The 18,145-nt window shown below is 41.5% G+C and overlaps 1 protein-coding gene across 1 annotated transcript in view; it reads left to right on the top strand.

Annotated features, from left to right (window-relative positions):
* ADAT2 (adenosine deaminase tRNA specific 2) overlaps positions 1-18,145 on the top strand; it is a 34,583-nt gene that overhangs the window by 13,464 nt on the left and 2,974 nt on the right. The gene's annotated exons all lie outside the window — the stretch shown is intronic.

Below are 18,145 nucleotides of genomic sequence, written 5' to 3'. Positions count from 1 at the left end.
TATGTCAGATATACATCATTTCCATGTGAAATTCTCACACAAGCCCTGCCCCTGGGACCTGCCACCCATATACTAGACTACTAAGCCTATATACTATAGATTTGTAATACTACTGTATAAATCTATGGTACATACTATAGATTTATCTATACACTACTAAATCACTCTACTATTAATTGTCATGTTCAGTCAGCTGAAGTGGTACATCCTGGTGAAATAATTTTTGAATCAAGATACCTCAAATTTACTGCCTTTAAAAAATGCATTCAAACTCTGGGACCCCATTACTCCTCTGGGATTAAAATTTCAACCTGGCCTTCAGACCAGGTGTATGTACTGAAAGTGTTATGGCCGTGGCAGCCTTCCAGTTCTTCTGCCATCAGCCGGTTCATGTGATCCTGATTTATGACACGTCCTGCCAGCTTCCTACAAGCAAAGTCAATGGGAAATCACTCCTCCTCCCACTGCTTTGTTTGGCCCCCTGTGGTCATTCTGCTTATCTCTTTAGGTAAGTGTTATTAAAGTTCATTTGCCACGACAATTATCCTTCCATCGTGCTGCACTATCTTTTTCTGAAAGGATGACCCAGCGGGTCATTGGGAATCCAGTAAACAACTAATTCCAGGATGAAGGGAATTTCCTGCTTTCTGCCACATTACACTCTTCAGGATTGGTTGCTGTGCAACAAGAGGGATAATACAGTGATGTTTTTCCATCTAACTGTGCGGTAGGATTTGTCTGTTGACCTTGGGGGACCGCTAAGCTTGGGTGGGGATAATGAGTCTGTAGTCATTTCGCATGATGACATGCCTGGGACATCCTTGCTTGTAAAAAGGCAGACCGTGGAGATGGTGTAGAGGAAAATAGAGAGAATATGGTGAAGGCATGCCAGAACAGTAAAGTGATTTTTTTTAAAAAAAAGACAAGAAATGACATCTCAGCCCTGGGAAAAGGAGGGAGTGTAATCTCAACCCCACCTTGATTCTGGGTGCTATTAGAGGGAGCAGAGGGTAAGTTTGAGAGCTTTCAAGACTTGGTTATACTCTACAACAATAGAGTTCCAACAGTCCTTGCGGTGTCTGTTTCCTGACCTGGCCTGTATCAAAGGATTGACAGGCAACAAGGAAATGCAAAGCCAAAGTTTCAGAACAAACACTTGAAAACTTTATTGGCTTATTTTTAGATGTATTGTAAGGCACATCCAGAAGAGGACCTCAGTGTTCCAGCAATGAATACGGTAGTTCAGGAAGATTGGAAGGGAAGTCTTGCTTTCCTGAAATGTGATTGCTGAGCGGATAAATAATTTGGGCAATAATCAAGTACTTCCCTGTGCCTCCTGGATTTCAATGTCATGGGTTGTATGGAACCAGCTTTCCCACCCTCCCTCTCTCCCCCAATAATTTGTTGTTCTAGTAATTTCAAGGAATCGAGATCTGTATTTCTAATACCCGTCATCCTTTTCCCAGCCTGGCTTTCTCGATGTAGTAATTTCACGCTGCATGTGGAAAGAAGGAAAACAAATCGATCGCTTTGAAGCAGCTGCTCTAGCACTTTGGTTTTCAACAGTTAAGCTTAAAATTATTTCTCATTGACTTCAAAGGCACCAGTAGGAGGTCTGAAGTAGGTGATGGGAGTTGCCAGATCTGATAGCTGTGTTCTTGCCTCCGACTCCATTTTTGTGAAGTGGGGGAACTCGTAGAGCATTCGTGCAGAAGCCGGAAATGATTGCTTATAATACTTTTTAAAACTGTACTCACCATGCGTGATTCCAGAAAGATAGGTTTACCACACTAAGGTAAAAATTGTTAACAAGCATAGTTATTTAATCATAGGCTGTATGGGCTATACAGATAGTCCTTGACTTACAACCATATGTTTAGTGACAGTTTGAAGTTAAAACTGCATTAAGAAAAGGCTTGTGACCATTTTTCACACCATTGCAGCATCTCCATGGCCAAGTGGTCAAAATTCAGATGCTTGGCAACTGGTTCATATTTGTGACATTTGCAGTGTCTCAGGGTCATGTGACCATCTTTTGCCCCTTCTGACGAGCAAAGTCACTGGGGAAGTCAGACCTTTTTACTATTTTAACAACTGCAGTGATTCATTTAACTGTGACAAGAAACATCATAAAATGGGACAAAGTTCACTTAATTGACTCACTTAGCAACAGAAATCTGGGGGTTAATTGTTGTTATAAGTCAAGGACTACCTGCGTAGGATCTGATATCCCTTTGCATGATTAATACAACTGACAGTAACAGGATGGCATTTCTTTTGTTCTTGTAGCATAATTCTCTTCAGATCTACTCAAAATCAAGCTCCTTTTGCTTAAATAGAATTTTTTCTCAGATTAGCACATATATTATAGGTTTGCAAACTGTTCAGGATTACAGTGATAGAGATTATTTTTAAATTGTTTTGAGTCACAACATGATCCCCATATTTACTATTGGGCAGACCAGGTCAAAAGCCTGTGCATAGTAGGTCTAGGAAATTATTCTTACTCATAAGAATAATTTTTTTTAAAAAAACCATTTAGAATAGTCCTGAGGTTTTTTGGTAATAATTTCTTCCTTGTGTGGATAGAAAAATATGCTCCAACTGTGAGTAAATGGATGTGGGCACAGAATTAGGGGCCACTGTGTTCAACCTGTCCCCTGAGAAGCATGAATATCAGGGGTGTCCAATGTTAGTAACTTTTAAGACCTGTGGATTTCAATGCCCAAAATCTCCCAGCTAGCCAGGAAGACTTGGGAATTTGGGGAGTTGAAGTCTACAGGTCTTAAAGTTGCAAAGGCTGGACATCCCTAATATATACGATTGCAGCCATAGTATAAATTGTACGGATACCCCTGATCTATATCATTGCAGTAGTAGGTATAAATTTGATGAAATGAATTTTCAACCACATTTGTGGAAAAGTAACCCCTCCTTTTACATAGCTATATCTGGGAATGGGAATACTTTGGCCACCTAATGAGAAGGAAGGACTCACTGGAGAAGAGCCTAATGCTGGGAAAGATTGAGGGCAATAGAAGAATGGGACGACAGAGAATGAGGTGGCTGGATGGAGTCACTGAAGCAGTAGGCGTGAGCTTAAATGGACTCCAGAAGATGGTAGAGGACAGGAAGGCCTGGAGGAACATTGTCCATAGGGTCGCGATGGGTCGGACACGACTTCGCAACTAACAACAACAACAATCTGGGAATGGCTGTACTGTTTTACAAATACAATCGATCATAAAGCAAGCAGGGTTATGGAATCAACTTTAAAAAAAAAAGCAGAGCTAGGATTGAGTGATACAGTCATATGATGCAAACTTGGACTAGGTTGGGATCCTTCGGCGCATACTTGCCTAAGCCTTCCAGGATCTTTTCTGGATATGTTATCTTCTCCCTTCCTTCAGTGAAATTGAGTGGATCCAGGGAAGAGAATCAAGCAACTATTCCTAACTTGAGCAGACCCTCCCTATATCCTCCGGTGGTGTCCCTTAGATGCCAGATCAAAACATTCCTCTTTTCCCCAGGATCTGGGAGTTTAAACTCATTTCATTTGTAATCACATCTATTTCTTTCTTTTTTCATTTTATCGTATTATTTCATGGATTATAATTTGCCCCAATATTGAGCCTACTATAAATATTTTAACAGATAAAGAAATCAAGGGTGTTTCTCAGCTGCTGCCTTGTTCAAAGCTGTCTTATGAATGATGTATTGATTATCATGAGTCAGAAAACAAATAATTTCGCTGGAACCTATAATCCTAAGAAGATGCCTAAATGGTCCCTCAGGGGCTTTCTATGTTCATACTTCTGGAAGAAGAGGCAGATCATTCCATAAGTCTTGAGTAGTTGCTGGAGCTTTGCATATACTGTTCGGTTGGAAAAGCAGCAGTAATGCCACTCAGCACTTTTGATGGAAAGGGGAAAAGGAGAAAAATGAAATTTACCTCCCTGTTTCCTCCACTTAAACATCTGAACCTGATATTCGAAATGTGCTTTCCGCACATAGTTTTTGGCAGAGTGCTGCGGTGGAGAAAATAACGATACAATGTGCAAGCTGGAGAAGGGGGAAAAAAATCTCTTTAACAGGAGGGGGCAAAGCTGTAATCATGATACTGCTACAGACCAAAGATTTCCTTAGCAACAAACTTCTGCAAAAATAAACATTTGGCTGCTGTGTTTGGTACTGGTAGCCAGCGTGACGTAGTGGGTAGAGGAACATTAGACTAATTCCCTGCCCTGAAATTACAGTTGCCAGACTGAAATGTCTGCAATCAGGCCATCTCTGCTAAATTAGGGTCGGTTGCATAAGCACGAAGGGGGCAAGAACTGCCAAAGGCTTTCTCTGGCATCCTAGAATTTATTGTTAAACATCTCTCAGAGCCTCAAGAGGCTTTATATGATCCGAGAAGATGTTAAACACTCATCTGAGAGGAAATGTGTTTCCTGTGTTTCCATAGAGACCCTGGATGTTTTTCAGGGCTGTGCTCTTCCCCCTTCTTCCTTAAAATATGTGATTAAATATACGTTGGAGCAAATTCCGACATGCATCTCTGCAAATTTGACTGGGTTGTTAAAACTGAATATTCTTGCACCAAGGAGGATCATAGTCTGTAAGGACGTAGCTTTTCTTCACGGCTTTCTGGCTCAGCAGCAATTTCCCAAAGAAAGCCAACACCAGATAAATCAACCCCTTACTCTCTTAGATCCCAGTTCCAGAAAATATTCCAGTATTACTTTGGCAAGACGGTCAGTCCTGGATTTTTAAAAGGGAGAGCTAGCCAATGATCGTTTTTTTTGCCAGTTTCAGATTTCCAATTTTGTCAGCCAACATTGCTTTAAGAGTGTGCATTTTAAATCTAGATATTTTTTAATCGCCAAGAGGACCTCAAATAAACGCACTTTTAAATTCTACTAATCAAATTACTTTTAATGAGTTCATATCCAACTTTCTATCTTATTCTCAGCCACCTAGATCAAATACTGACGCTCTGCAATTAAAGTGTTTGATAAGTGATCAGAGGATAGCCTGCTGTTTTGGATTTGTGTTTCTGTGTTACAGAGCAGTCAAAAAGCAGTGTAAGAACAATGCATTAGACCACACTTCATTCGATAACCTTTGCACTGACAATGATTGGCATCTACAAATAGGAAGGTAATAAGAAAATAATAGGTTTATTTTGGTAAAGTGCCCAGAGTTACTATGAGTTGGGCAGCCAATACATATTTTTAATAAATAAATAAAACAAATTGTCCTAAATAACTGTTACTCTTTTTCCAGAAATATTCCCAGAATGAGTTGGGAAAAGGATTTTGGATTTTACTGCAGTTGTTGTGTTAGTCCATTGCATTCATTTGAGTAAGGAGCATGGTGGTTCCCATGGTTAGGACCCTAGGATGGTGGTTAGCAAGCCTGTGCTCGAGTTCAAGTGCTGCCGTGGGTCGGGATTGAGCTCTTGGCCTTTGCTCCAGCTGATGCCAGGAACATGGAAGAAGTCCCCACTACTGGGCATCCCCCAGGGCTTATCCTTTCAACCTGGAAATGCCTCGGGTGCTTCTGACATGAATGCAGAAAAATAGTGTCAGGTTTCCGACATATGGGCTTTTCAAGTGACTCTGAAGCATTGTTTACCTTAAAAGTCCTTTATTAGCCTAATACACCGGCAAATGCTTGCTCGAAGGAAGCTGGAATCTGAAATCTCCGCCCCTTGCACAATATATTAAAACACAATTCTCCACCTTTCTAATTTTGTCATTAATCATATTCTCCAATTAATTTAAAGAATCAGTTTCCCTTCCGTTAGAAAACCCACCAAGGTCTTATCTTCTCTAGTTAGAGATGGCCTTGAAAGGTGCAATCCTACTCGTCCCCCCTCCCAACCTTAAACTAAATCTCTTAAAGCAATACACAAGTTTAACATATGAAATGGCTACTTCTTCATCTCTTGTCAAGCAATAACATTCGATGTTAGCAGCGTTGACAAATAGTTCATTTGAGTTAGATCCTGCTTGTTCACCAGTTCCAGTAATCTTATATGGATTCTCCATTTTATTATTTCAGTACTACTCTGTGAGTAAGTTGCACCTGAAGAAGGAGGATAGGCCCAAAATCAATTAGTAATTTTCATGGTAAGCGTAGACTTGGACCTGGGTCTCCCAGTCCTACTCCAACATTACATCATCTAATATAGAGGTTTTCAAACTTGGCAACTTTAAGACTTGTGGACTTCAACTCCCAGAATTCCTCAGTCAGCTACGGTGGAAGTCCATATGTCTTAAAAGTTTTCAAGTTTGGAGAACCTTGATCTAAAGCAATAACAGCAGACTTCTATATTTATAGAAGGGACATTCCATTTCTTTACAGCAGAAAATTGCTTGACTTTCCTTGAGGAGTCTTCACAGACAAGCACACAAGTAAGTAAGTAGATGGAAAGATCATCCTATTTGCTTATTTTTAAAAATCAGTCTGCTTTCCTTAGTGATTTACATTTTAATCATTACACAATACACCACATTGGCTGTATTTAATCAATGAGTGTTTTTTTCAGTATGTTGACAAATCTTGAGTAGCTATTTTAAGAACATGTAATATTGAAAATGTAAATCACTCAGCAAATCCAACTGATTTTGTTTTTTTTTTAAAAATAGGATTATCTATTTATCTTTTTTGCAAAAACTCTTCAAGGAAAGTCAGGTACTTTTCTGCTGTAAAGAGATTGCATGTTCCTTTTAAAAAATATAGAAGTCTGCTGTTTTGCTTTAGATAACAGGTTGATTGAATTAAGATAATCTGTTCAAAGCCGTTCTGTTATTTGGGCCTACGTTTTTCAACAGATGTACACTTTTAACTCATACAGTTTTATTTATAAAAAGTATAAATGCAGAATTCTCAACCCCTTTTGCCAATATGTTCAAAAAACACTATTAATCTGCCTGTCCTCCCTTGCAGAATCATGCCTCCCAGCTGCAGTACAGAGATAACAAAAATTTAAGGTCTGCTTTAAAATCAGAAGACTCTTAAGTTTTGCTAACCCCTCATATTACGGAAAGGCTGAGGTCTCAGTCCTATGCACACATTTTAGGAATAAATCCTGCTGAACTTGGCAGGACTGTCTTCAAGTTCAGAAAAAGTCAGGTGTTATTTTAAGGCCCAACACATTTATTACCACATATTTTTTTTGTAGCTGAGAGTCCATTGCACTAGATGCATGATATGCTAATTTCAGTTGGCAGAATACCAGAGGAGTAGTGGACATGTTGTACACCTAGATGAATAACTATGTGCAAAAACTGCAGTGTGTGTTCCTGTCAGTTTACTTCACATGTGTTTTAGGCTTTCACAATCTGGAGGCTTTTTTGATCATTTGACTCTGTATACAGCTCTACTCTCACTCCATTCTTGTCAATTGAAGAAGGTAATAGTTTGGATGCCAAAATACATTATCCCACAATAAACTAGTCTCTAAATGTTTATGTGTCGATGAGACCCCAGGGACTGTCATGTTATCTTCTGTCTTGTATGGCCCTTTAAGAATGTAACTTCTCTTAAGATGAAATCTATCCTCCAATTGTCCTTTCCAATAAGCACTTCCTAGAAGCTGGATCCATGGCCAGTTGTTGGTGTCAAATTATAGTTAGTGATTCTTAATCCTAGGGAAGCTACAGATTAGGCTGAAAGACTTCAAAGGACAAAAAATAGGTAAATGGGCAATATGCGCAGTGCCACTAATTGTTGAATTAATTATACATTCAGGTCTGGTTGCAAAGTCTTTGTTGAGGGCCTGTTGCTGAGTCTTTGCTATAACACAGTAACAAGGCTGAAGTTTCCCCAGCAAACATCATAGGACTGGTCTATAAATTAAGCAGGGGAGAAAGTAATGAAAAGTAATACAAACAACTTGCTAAGAACCACAGTGTTGATCAGACCTTTTTTAGAAGTCGAGAGGTATGAAATTTCGATCGATTCTCATCATGTTTATGGGGGAAAAGAAAGTAGAGAAGCACTTTGTCTTAAGTGCAGTCTTCTTGTAACCGTTTTCTCATAAAAGCCAAGAACTGCAAAATGTGAGAAGTTTCTGGAGTATTTACATTTCCACTTTCAGCGATTCCGCAGGGTAGGGGTGGGGGAGTGGCTGTTGTTATGAGGGAGACCTTGTGTCCACGGGAGGCCACCGTTCCCCAGATAGTCGGGTGTGAGTCTCTCTTTTTGAGATGCGGCCCTGGTGCGCAGTTGGGCTTCCTGCTGGTGTACCTTTCGCCTAGTCACGCAGCAGCAGCCCTGCCTGAGCTGCTCGATGTCCTCTCTGGGCTGGTGGTTGAGTTCCCGAAACTTATAGTTTTGGGGGACTTCAATCTACCATCGCTGGGAGGATCATCTGAGTTGGCTCGGGAGTTCATGGCTTCCATGACGGCCATGGACCTGACGCAAGTAATTTTGGGACCGACTCATGAGGGAGGCCACACCCTTGACCTAGTTTTCTTATCTGGACGGTGGTTAGATGATCTTGGTGGGGGCTCTCCAATTATTATGCCCCTGTCATGGACCGATCATCATCTCCTGCGGCTGGTCTTCCGTTTTGCCACCCCCCGCTGTGGGTGTTTGGAACCAATTAAATGGTACCGCCCCAGACGCTTAATGGATCCCCAGAGGTTCCAGGCGGCGCTGGGGTCCCCACCTGCCTCCCTTGCTCACAGCTCGGCAGATGCCTTAGTGGAAGCCTGGGAAAGGACGGCCACTGAGGCTCTTGACCGAGTTGTACCCCTGCGGCCCCTGACCCGGTGCAGATCCCGTCGAGCTCCATGGTTCTCTGCGGAGCTCCGGGAGATGAAGCGTCGGAGACGGGGCCTAGAGAGCGGTTGGAGGTCCAGCCGATCCGAATCCGACCGATTGCGACTAAGAGCCTACATTAGGTCTTATCTCGCTGCGATAAGGGAGGCGAGGTCTAACCACTTCGCCACCCTTATCGCGTCCGCAGATAATCGCCCGGCCGCCCTGTTTAGGGTGACTCGCTCCCTCCTAAATCAGGAGGTGAGGGAGGATCCCTTGCAGGGTCGTGCCGAGGAGTTTAACCAACATCTGTCGGACAAAATCGCTCGGATTCGGACCGGTCTGGACTCTGACTGGGCAGAGTCTGACGATCAGGACACGGGCGGTCTTGTCGATATCACCTGGGAGGAGTTTGATTCTGTGACTCCGGAGGAAGTGGACAGGATCATGGGGAGGCTGAGCACCACCACATGTTTATTGGACCCGTGCCCTTCCTGGCTGGTCTATGCAGCCCGGGAGAGGACACGCAGCTGGTTCCAGGCAGTTATATCGGCTTCTCTGAGTGAGGGTAGCTTCCCCGCCGTCTTGAAGGAGGCGGTGGTGAGGCCTCTCCTCAAGAAGCCTGCCTTGGACCCAGCTGTATTGAACAACTTTCGTCCTGTCTCCAACCTTCGCTTTCTTGCGAAGGTTGTTGAGAGTGTGGTGGCGCATCAGCTCCCTCTGGTCCTGGATGAAGCGGATTATCTAGACCCGTACCAATCGGGTTTCAGGCCCGGGCACAGCACGGAGACGGCATTGGTCGCGCTGGTGAATGATCTCTGGAGGGCTCGGGACAGGGGATATTCCTCTGTTCTAGTCCTATTAGACCTCTCGGCGGCTTTCGATACCATCGACCATGGTATCTTGCTGCGGCGTCTCAGGGGGCTGGGAGTGGGAGGCACAGTCTTACAGTGGTTCTCCTCCTATCTCCAGGGACGTTCGCAGTCAGTGTTGGCAGGAGGGCAGAGGTCGACCGCGAGGTCTCTCATTTGTGGAGTTCCTCAGGGGTCGGTCCTCTCGCCTCTCCTGTTCAACATCTACATGAAACCGCTGGGTGAGATCATTCGTGGCTTTGGAGTTGGGTATCATCAGTACGCTGATGATACCCAACTTTTCCTTTCGACCCCAAACCACCCCAGTGATGCCCTCAACGTGATGTCCCGTTGCCTGGAGGCGGTTCGGGTCTGGATGGGGAGGAACAGACTTCAACTCAACCCCGACAAGACTGAGTGGCTTTGCATACCTTCATCCCGGGTTTATTCGGACATTCCACCTCTGGCTATGGGGGGTGAACTATTACCCCCCGTAGATAGGGCTCGCAACTTGGGAGTCCTCCTAGATTCACGGCTCACCTTGGAAGACCATATAGGAGCTGTGACTAGGGGGGCCTTCGCCCAGGTTCGCCTGGTGCGCCAGTTGCGGCCCTATCTTAGCCGGGATGATTTGTGCACGATCACTCATGCGCTCGTGTCCTCTCGTCTGGACTACTGCAACGCTCTCTACATGGGTCTGCCCTTGAGGACCACCCGGAAGCTCCAACTGGTACAGAATGCAGCCGCGAGAGTTGTGTTGGGAGTCTCCCGATACTCCCACGTTACACCTCTGCTCCGTGAGCTGCATTGGTTGCCAGTTGTCTTCCGGGTGAGATTCAAGGTACTGGTAACGGTGTTCAAAGCCCTCCATGGCATGGGGCCGGAGTACCTTAGAGAACATCTGCTGCCGGCATCAAGCTCCCTGCGCCCTGTGCGTTCCCACAGAGAGGGCCTCCTCAGGGTGCCACCGATCAGAGAATGTCGATTGGTGGCCCCCAGGGGGAGATCCTTCTCTGTGGGCGCTCCGGAGCTGTGGAATCAGCTACCGGTAGAGCTCCAGATGGCGCCCGATCTTCGCTCCTTTCGTCGCGATCTCAAGACGTTTCTGTTTGTACAAGCCGGCCTAGCCTGATGGGGATTGGTGGGGTTGTTTTATTTTTGGTGTCTTAATTTTATCTTGGGGTTTTTAGAATTGTATTCCAATTGTTTTAACTTGGGCAATCATTTAATCTCTTTTTAATGTTTGTATTTAGTATTTTATTCTGCCCTGTGAACCGCCCTGAGTCCTCAGGGAGAAGGGCGGTATATAAATATTATTAAATTAAAATTAAATTAAATTTATGTGAAGATAACATAGAACAAATAAACCTAATGGTAAACGTTATTTGATGATACACTTGAATTCATCTGAAGGCGCTGAAGCAGATGAGCATGGTATAAACAAACTTTACAAATCAATTTAAAGTAATCTTTCTAGGATCTTATAAGGGAAGAGAGTGCTAAGACAATCAGAAAGTCATTTTTTCTAAGAACTTAAGGGTTTTATAACGTTGACTCATTTCTCCCCCCCCTCGCCATGAGATCTACACTTTAGAAAACTGTTAAACTTTGTTGTGCTTGGGAGAGTTTGCATTGGACCCTGCAGAACTTCTCACATTTTCCACTTCTAACAAGGTTATAAAGAGAATGTGAAGTTGATGAATTTTCATTTTGGTCTGTTTCAACATGGGAACAAGTTTTATTGATTTTTAATATTTACATGTACATTTATTTGTGAAACAATATGGTGGTTGGGTAATTAAAATAAGAAATAGCAATTTGTAAATAGGTCAGGTTACATCAACAGAGATGCCCTCTCTAATTCCCTTAGTGATTACATAGTCAAAATAAGCAAGTTAATATATTTCTAGTTATAACCTAGTCAATCAACAAAATTCAAAATATATTTTCACTAATACATATCAATATCCTGTTTTAAATTTTATTTAATTGCAATAGAATATTCTAGAATAGCCTATAGTATATAGAAAAAAGCTTAATTTTGGGTAACCCACAATTCCCTATTTCAATAAAGAATAATTCTTTTGCCTACAAAACTTATATTGTTCATTACAAAACATTTTTATGTTTTACCATTAAAGTCTAATTTTCATCTTAGCAAATCACCAGTTATTAGAAATATATTTTTTGCCTTAGCCGTTCAACAATTATTAAAATGCTATCTTTTATATATAAAATTCTAGATTCTATACTATAGTTCAAAAATAGCCACTGAATATTCTATAAGGCATCTTAATCATACATCAATTATTAAAATAGCATCTTTTGATATGTCATTCCAAATTCTATAATATAGTTGGGAGTTATATTTCCTTTACAAATCTAAAAATTAAGTGTAAAATCAGTGATATTTTTTAGAGATTCCCCTTAATCCATAAAAGGATATTTTTATAGTCTATCTTTAGGAACCCCAAAAAAGAAACAAGTTCAGTCTTTTAAATCTAACTCTTGCCTTCCTTTTGTGCCAATCATACTTCGCTCTTGGTATCTTTAAATTCTCAAATGTATCTTCCTTTCTTCCTAGACCCCCTTATTTGAATCCAGGGAGCGTATCCAAATGTCAGTTTTGCAAGGAAAATGTCCCCTTTGTAACCATTGTATTTTTGCTTTGGTAGTTCGGTTTTTGGTGGTTGATAATATAATTGTCATTAAATCAGTCAAATCTTTTTGTTTTTCCAGTTCTGTCTGGGTTAGGTAGAAAGTAGTAGCTGGTATTATGTTTGACATTTGATTAATTGAATTCTCAATATAGTGTATTTGAAGGCCTTTAGTATCTTCACTCTTGGTGTTGCTTTCTTCAGATGCCATTACTTTTTGGCTTGTACGTTTTGTAGTTGCTATTAAAGTTTGGACTTTAAGGTTTTCTGTAGGTTGCTTTTGTTGTTCTTCGAAATCTCCTATTTTAGTGTTAGTTTCCACTTCTTCTATTTGCTTTTGGGTTATCTTTTCCTCATTTACAGTCAGAGTTTGATTTGGTGGCTTTAAATTGTCAGATTTTTCTTGCAGCTTGGCTTTAATTTGCTCTGTCATTGCCAAGATCATATCCAGTATTAGTTTATAATCAAGTGGCGGGATGTAGTCATCCATTTCATTGTTGTTTACAGTTAAATCTTCCATGGAGGCTGTTTTAATAATAGTCAAAGATTTTCCACCTCCTGGAGAGTTGTATTCAGTGCCAGGTGTTCCCACACTTATCTTCAAGAACAGCTCTATTGTTCAGTAAGCTCTCACAACAGAAAAAGGAAATTTACTTGCTGTACCAGGTTTCGCCACAAGATGTCATCAATAACATATAACAGGCATGTCAAACACAAGGCCCGGGGGCCGGATCCAGCCCGCGAAGTGGTTTCATGCGGCCCGCAATGCCATCCTGGAAAAAGTGAGGGAACGGCCCCCACTGCCTTGGCCCTGGCCCAGAGACCCTCCTCCTGCCAGAGACCCTCAGATCTGTCCCACTCCTGCCCAGGCCCCCTTAGGCACCCTTGATGCAAATGATGTAGAACTGGCCACACCCACCCAGTAGGCCATACGCACTCTAGACACGCCCACCCAGTAGGCCATGCCCACCCAGGCCACACCCACCCGGCCCCCTGAGGGCAACCGCAATGCTGATGCGGCCCTCAGTGAAATTGAGTTTGACACCCCTGACATATAACATGCAAAGTAAGAGGGTTTTTTTTCTTTTTCTTTTTCCAAATTAATTTAGAACTTTTGTAGGATTAGTCCAAATTTTTTCTTTAATTCACAGTTTAAAGAGGGAATAGGATAGTGAGTCCCCAGCAACAAATAGAAGCTTTTTAGTAAATACAGCTGAAATTGCTTAAATTCTTTACGGCATTAAGTGGATTTCTTTTGTGACTTTGAGGCTTTAAGATTTGTTCCCAAAGTAGATATTCACCGTTTTCTCAAAAAATGGGGAAGGAGATTTTCAGGAAAGTCCCACAGAAAGATGATTAAGGGAATAGGAAAGGTAAAAGCTCACCCAGATTGCTTCTTAGTGCTAGGTAGTACTTTTGGCTTTCGGCAGGGAGCGGCTTAGTGATTGGCCATCTTTATGGCCGGTCTCTTCTTCTTCGGGCCAAAGGAGATGTTCCCGGATTCCAGTGGAGGGCTGCCGCCCGTCCACAATCACAGAGAAATCCTCCTCTTGGTAATCGCCCCTCCAGGGCGATTTTTGACCCTTTTCAGGGTCCTCCAAACAAGAAAGAAATGGACGGCAGGAGACAGACTGTCCCTGAATGTCTGGAAGCGCCGCACATGCGAACCGGAAGTCCAATGTATGGTACATTCTTTATAGTTCATCATATAAAGTTGAAATGTGTTTCAGTCATGAGTTAGGACTCCCAGATTAGGGTTGCAGTTTTGCCCCCTTGTGCAGATTTTTGCAGTCCAAATCTAATAGCTGTAATATCTACACTTAAAAAAAATTGCTGGAAGTTATTTAAAAATATATAGCATTCAAATTTCCTCATTAGTTATGCAACAAACCTGTAATTATAATTTATTGTAATAGTGTTTTTAAATTGATATGCATTCCTAGCCTAAGTGCCAAATGTATTCAGTGTAGTTATTAGATTTATATCACTCCTTTCATTCAGGAGTTCAAAGTGGCATATAGAATACCTCTTTCTCCATTGAAATCCACTGACCCAAAATCATTCAGTAAATTTAGCAGTTCAGCAGAAAATGAAGTTAAAATGCATCTTATCCCATTTTTTACTGTTCAGAACCAGAGCAGCAGTGCTTCCCCTTACTAGATTTTAGTTTCTTTCTTGAATTCAGTGGCAAAAAGTGTCAAGAATCACTTTATCGATGAAGGGAAGGATATAAATTAAATAAATAAATAAATAAATAAATAAATAAATAAATAAATAAATAAATAAATAATCATCTAGATCACGAGTGTCAAACTTGCCGTGTCACGTGTTGCGACATATGGTGACTTTTTTTGCATTGCCGGAGCTGGGTTGGGCGTGGCCTCCACATGATGCAACCAGCCTGTGGGCGGGCAGTTTGACACCCCTGGTCTAGATATCTCAGATAGTCTTATTCTCATGCAGCTAGATTTAACCCTAGCTATTGTAAGCTTTTCAATCAATCAAAATTATCATTGACTTTTCATAAAAATATTAGCTTATCAGATCTTTGCCCTCCATTTTTTTTATCATTGCCTATGTTGGCTGGAGCTTGTGGGAGTTGTTCAGGAGGATCTGAAGGATCACAGGGTCCCAAAGCTAACTACTGTTTTAGCACCTGCTGGTCAACAGTATTATCAGTGTCTGTCTTTCTATTTATATATCCATCCATCCTATGTGAAACTAACCATTGTAGAAATTATAGTTTATATCTTAGCATTATATGTGAATCAGGCCAATTGTGGCTTATTTATGTATATTAAACATTATTTTGTTTTGGCTGGGATCTAAGCTCTTTTCTTTTGCAGCTTGCATCTTTCCCTGATCCTTGGGGATTAATTTCTCAGTTATTCCTCCTTAGACTGTCTAAAATATATGCCTTGCACTCCTATCCACACCCTCTCCAGATTTACTTCCTTCTGGAACACTGTTATTCACACTATTTTCAGGGGCATCCAAGAAAGGCTTTCCAATTTCTAATCTTCTCCTTGGCTAAATAATTCAATAGAACCATTTATTAAGGAAAATCTGCCCGGAAGAATGAGAAATCATTTTCTAAATTGCGCTGGGTTGTACAATATCTTCATTCTTTGTATTTTCATGGGCTTCACAGATTAAATAAGAACACTCTCCACTTTAAAACCGAAAAGGGGAGGGGAATTGTGCAAAAGTTTATTTTTTAAGGACTCGCATTATGTTGGCATTTATGATTTCTGGTCTTACTGGTTTTATAGGATTTTTTAGGACTTCAGGCTGGACCTTGGAAAATAGTCTAACCACCAATTTTATTGGAAAGATGTAATAGTGGTGTTTTCCTTCTTTCATTCCTGAGACCACACACACAGACACAGACACACACACATACAACATTTGTGAAGTTTACTAGATTAGATAGCAAGCAATATTCAATGAATTCAGTCTGACTTGGCAATGGACCCACAAGCTTAAAATAAGAGACCGCTTTCTGGTCTGAGAGGACTTTACACAAAGTTATGTTAGGGAAGTTATGTTGGGGAAGAAGACCATCTAAATGGGGGAGAAGTAGCATCTAAATGGATTCTTCTTGGCTCTCTGATTCCAAAGGAACTTACCTTATAGAAAAAAGGAAGCAACGTTAATCCTATATTTTGTGGGCTTTTTTTTAAGCATTAGGCTTAAAAGTATTCCTGGAGACTTGTAGACAGAAATCCAAGAAAAGTTCTGAAGTCTTCATCTGAAGCCTTTTCTCCTTGCAGAAGCTCACCTCTATTCACCCACTGGCATATGTGGTTGGAGAGAGAGGATTCTGCTAGCTGTCTTCCTTTCAAAACAGTTCATTCGATATGGAGTTACTTTTGTAAAGGGAGTAATTAGCTGTTGGGCTGCTAATTGGTCCAAGGGACAGAGGTCACATGAGGCCTGCCTGGAATGCTCTACACTGGCGGTCAGTTAGGCCACAGATGTTAAAGTATTGAATGTGTTGACCTTTCAGGTCCTAAACCTAGGGCCTGCCTGTGACAAGGATTGCCTTTCCCACTATGAACCTGTCCAGCTCTTTGGCTGACCCTTTTTGAAGATGCCTCTGCTGTCATAAGTTCAACCACTGACGTGCAGGACGCTGCGCATTCTCAGAACACAAAGGCTAAGGGCACCCTTTAGCTGGGGAGCAGTGCAAGGGAAGAGCATTTCCCAAAGGGCTGGTGTTAGCATTCCTGCCATGCCCTTAATCGTTTGCACTGTTTTTTTTTAATTCTGTTAGCTTCTCCAAACGCTCTTTTGAGGAGAAAAACAAGGCATCATTCAAACCAAGCAAATAAATAAAGATGTACAGTTTCTGGAGACAGCCTTTGGAAGAGAGGGCCTGCTTATGCTATAGAAGAGTCCTGCTTGGCTAGGACAGCCGAGGGAACATTGTGTTTTGGGGAGGGGGGGAAGGAACAGTGTCAGACTGATGTCTACCCAACTTGTCATGTGGCTGACAGAAACAATTAGGCTGGAGAACATGATAAAGCCAGACAATAACAAAACAGAGCCAAACCTTAGTTGCCTAATTCAGAAAAATTGTCGCAGTCTCAGTTTTTGAATCCAAACAAATTGGACAATGTTTTTTGTACAGACTGGAAGTGGTGGAGATTGTAGGGGGAAATAAGTTCTTTCCATGATCAAATCTCTTAGACCACAAGCAATCCCTAGTATAAAAGCTTGATCTCTTTACCCCAACTTGGGAGATGAGGAACCACATTCTTCCACATCAACAAATATTTACTGCCTGGGTGATCTTCTTTTGCTAAGAGGCCAGTTGCATTATGGTTTAGCTTAATATATGATCTAACCACAATGTGTGTTTATAGTGCAGTAATAGATGGAGGGACTGCAGTGATCAATATTGCATCCGGTTTGTCACTGTGCTAGAATGCCGACCGACGCCTTCTCTGGAGCTATGAGCAACTACTCTTGATAGAAACATTTTATCTCAAAATGGGTGCCTGTTTTCCTTATCCCTCCTCTTCCTTTTTTCCTTTAAAAATTCTGAACAAGAGAATCATTTAATTTTTTTAACTGATTTTTAAGCATCCTTGGAACCAGTCTTAGAGTACCGGTACTCTTTTTGTCTAAAGAGTAGAAGTGAAATGCTGGAACTCTGGTTCAAGAACAACCATTTTACCCCCCAAAACCTTGGAGGGTGTGGCTTGAAGCCTCAAAGAGTTATCAAATGGAAATTTTAAACAAAAGATAAATATTACTAAATATGTGACTGGTAGTATCATATTAGCTAGGTTTAATTTAATCACATATGAATGTAAATAAAATCTAATCAAATAAGGTGGCTTTTTTTTTGCTCTGGGCTGAACTACAGTATTTGTTTTTTTAAATGTTTCCCTTGGGTGATACTCTGTGTCAGGTGTGGAAAATGAAAGTGTGGATTGTTTCTATAAATAAATACATGCCCACCACTAAAGAATTCTATACATACTAATAGATATTGCATAAGGGAGAGCATATAAGATGCACATGTCTGCTTTCAGACACACTGTGCCTGTTGTGTACAAGAGAGCTGGGTACGAAGTGGGCACCAAACTTCTCCCAAGAAAAGAGAATTCAATTCTGCAGCCGCAGCTTGGCACCCTTCACCTGGAACAGTCAAGCAGCTTTAAGCACCGAAGATCAAAGATCGCCGAGGGCTTGAGAAAAGCCCATGCAAATAGTCGAAAGGTCAATAATTGTTTGACTTCGTTTCAAGGAGACCTTGCTTGGCGAAAAAGAGGGGGGAAAAAAGGTGGAAAAGGAGCAAGAGATTTTTGGATCATCTCTTTGGATCATCTCTTGCAGGTTCGTCGTGTCATCTAC

The sequence above is a fragment of the Vipera ursinii genome (genome assembly GCF_947247035.1).
Source record: "Vipera ursinii genome assembly, chromosome: 1".
In the NCBI taxonomy this organism is placed as follows: domain Eukaryota; kingdom Metazoa; phylum Chordata; class Lepidosauria; order Squamata; family Viperidae; genus Vipera; species Vipera ursinii.
This window is presented reverse-complemented; position numbering and strand designations above follow the sequence as displayed.